The following is a 3,683-nucleotide window of genomic DNA, read 5'->3' as shown; positions in this document are numbered from 1 at the left end:
TTCGGAAGAGTTGATAAGGGATTTTGAGAGAATGGAAATAGAAGTAAAGGTAACCGGAACCGGAACTGAAAAGCTTTTTGAGATCTCAATGCAGCCAGAGTTATTGGAAAAGATCAGATTGTGCCAGGAGAAAATAATGAATGAAGACAGAGAGTCAATGACTGGAGAGGAGATCCATACTGAGAAAGATGATAAAGGGATAATGAGGTACTCCTACCGAATTTGGGTTCCGAATGTTCAAGAACTTAAAGATGAGAATTTTGGATGAAAGCCATAGTTCAAGGTATTCCATTCACCTGGGAAGTACCAAGATGTATAGGGATTTGAAGGAATATTACTGGTGGCCCAACATGAAGAGGGACGTAGCAGAATGGGTGAACAAGTGTTTGACTTGCCAAAGAGTAAAGGCAGAGCACCAGAGACCCAGTGGACTTTTGCGACCCCTGGAGATTCCCGAATGGAAATGGGAACAGATAGCGATGGATTTTGTTGTAGGCTTGCCAAGGACGAAAGCCAATCACGATGCCATTTGGGTAATTATAGACCGACTGACAAAGTCAGCTCATTTCATTCCTATCAATGAGAGATACACAGTCGATAGACTGGTGGACATTTACCTTAAGGAAATAGTGACGCGACATGGAGTCCCAGCGTCCATTGTCTCAGACCGAGACCCCAGGTTCAACTCCAGATTTTGGAGGAGCTTTCAGGAATGTGCGGGGACCAAGTTAAATATGAGTACCGCGTACCATCCCCAAACGGATGGACAGAGTGAAAGGACCATCCAGACACTAGAGGATATGTTGAGAGTCTGTGCAATAGACCTTAAAGGAAGTTGGGATGATCACTTGCCGTTGATCGAGTTTTCTTATAACAATAGCTTTCATGCTAGCATCGGAATGCCGCCTTATGAGGCCCTGTACGGAAGAAGGTGTCGATCTCCCTTATACTGGGATGAAGTAGGAGAGCGGAAGATGCTCGGACCCGAAGTGGTCCAAAGGACCAAAGATATAGTGGATCTTATCAGAGGGCGACTTGTAGCAGCCCAAGACAGACAAAAGAAATATGCAGACCTAGCCCGAAAGGACAAGGAATATGAAGTAGGGGACTTAGTACTGCTGAAAGTATCCCCTTGGAAGGGATTAATGAGGTTCGGAAAGAAAGGAAAACTAAGCCCAAGATACATTGGACCTTTTGAGATATTAAGACGGATTGGAAAGTTAGCTTACGAGCTAGCCCTACCCCCTAATTTGCAACAAGTTCATAATGTGTTCCATGTGTCAATGCTAAGGAGGTATCATCGGGATGCCAGGCACATAGTGGAGTACGAGCAGGTGGATATGCAGCCAGATCTAACTTACGTGGAGAAGCCAGTAAGGATTATGGATAAGAAGGAGCAGGTGCTTCGGAACAAAGTGATCAAGCTAGTCAGAGTACTATGGCAGAATCATAATGTGGAAGAATCAACTTGGGAACTAGAGAGCACAATGCTAGAAAAGTACCCCCATTTGTTTTCTGTTTGATTCCGGGACGGAATCCTTTTAAGGAGGGGAGACTGTAATAACCCCAAAATTTTTCAACTTTTTGTAACCCTTGTGAATAGTGTTTTAGCTGAATGAGAAAACTTTTCACGCCACACTATGTAGGGGTTCTGTTATGGATATTCTGGGATATTATTAGTACTCTATGAAGTATATAAGTGTATGTAAAGATCGTCAGAATCCAATTCCGAACACTTTGGTTTTTCCCGAAATCCACAAGATACGGAGAGAATTGAGTATAAGGTAACAGGATAAAAAGGATTTAAATTAAAGGATTATAATAGAGGATCATAAAAAGGAATATAATGTATTGAGAAAGGTTAAGGGAACCTAAGTAATAAGATCCCGGGTATGATCCTTCAAACGATAAACGAGAACGAAAGTTAAGCGAACCGTATAACAGATCAGCGGTCATTAGGCAAACGATTAGGAAGTTAATCAAAGGGATTAGTGGGAATGATGTCATCCAACCAATAGAAAGAGGACAAGGAAGGGAGGATGACATCATGAGGATGACATAAGCATGACATGGGAAGGAAGGAGGTGTGGTAGCTTTGTAACCACACAATTTCAAGGGCAAGAAGGTAATTGACTAAATCAAATACAAAACAAGTCAACCAAGCCAAGTAAAAATCATTCTCATCAAAAAATCAAAAAGCAACCAAGGCATTAGTTCTTCATTGCTCTCGGCTTTCTTACTTTTTAAAGGCAAGATTTTTCAAAATCCAAGATCCAAGCTTTTTTAAGACTTCTCAAAGCTTCTTAAGGCTTCCTAGCTCCACCCACCACTTCAAGGAAGGTATACCATCTCCAAACCCTAGATTCCTATATATTATAAGATGATTTTGATTAGTGGGTTGATATTGTAGCTTGTTGTTATGATTTAGAGTTTGGGATTTGGAATGGTAGTGAAATGGAATGGTAATTGTTGTGGTTTTGATTTAAAGGAACTTAAGTATGATTAAAGTTAAGTTTAAGCATAAGTATGAATGATTAAATTGAATTGGTTGGGGTTGTTATGATGTGATAAGGATGGATGTTGGTTGTATGTTGGATTTGAGTTGGTTTGTGGTGGTTTTGTATGGTTTAAAATTTGGAAATCGCGTAAACATAGCCGTCGTAACGTCCGATTTTCTTTGGACTGTTTTTGTGCATAGCATTAGGACCCGAGAACCCCCTGCTAGATTATGACCACTGCCATGATTAGATAGCTCATGTTACGAGCTTCGTTTTGATATGTAGTTCGTTCGATTCCGATGCACGGTTTAGGAGAAACGACCGTTTCAAGTAACGGCGTTTCGCGAACGAAACTTTTTCCCTCGCCTTACTTTGAAATGTAGGTTAAAGACCAAAAAGGGTTAATTAATGTATGAAACATTTATGGTAAGTGTGTTAGGCAGTTGGTAAGACATTCGCGAAGGAATCGCTTTAAAACTCGTAAAGGTTAAATTATTAAAAATGGTGGAGCCGAGGGTACCCGATCAAGCGTTAGAGTCTAAGTTAGTTAAAGTATAGATTTACAAGTGATTTTGGTTTAATTCCAACTTACTTGTTGTTTATAGGTTACCAGACTCGTCCCGAGCCTTTTATCACCCCAAGTCGCTCAGGCAAGTATTCTATCCGTTATACTGTTGTTGTGATGTATACACTTGTATATGCATTATCTTGCGATAGATGCATGTTGGTTATTTAGCAAATTCTTGCGATATATTGTAGCATGTGATATGGTATATATGCATGCCTGTTTCATATTCTTGAAATATATATCTATTGGTTCAGTTGATAATACCTATGCTAGAGGATAGCGGTATCTTGCATATACCCTTAGTATAGGGACCCAAAGGTGAAAATATTTTCTAAAACCGGGAGCCGAGGATCCCGAGTAGATTTTGTATATATATGGATATGGATATATATATATATTTATATATATATATGGTTATAGTTTTCCAAACTATTAATCGAATAAGGTTTATTCGATAACTTTAAACTTTATTTTATTATTGAATATTATTTCGAATATTATTCGAAGGCGTATGACTCCTTTTATTTATTTATCTGAATATTATTTGAATATTCATTCGAGGGCTTATGACTCTTTTATATTATTTATTGAATATTATTTGAATATTCATTCGAGGG

Source organism: Apium graveolens, chromosome 2 (assembly GCF_009905375.1).
Source record: "Apium graveolens cultivar Ventura chromosome 2, ASM990537v1, whole genome shotgun sequence".
Lineage (NCBI taxonomy): Eukaryota > Viridiplantae > Streptophyta > Magnoliopsida > Apiales > Apiaceae > Apium > Apium graveolens.
This window is presented reverse-complemented; position numbering follows the sequence as displayed.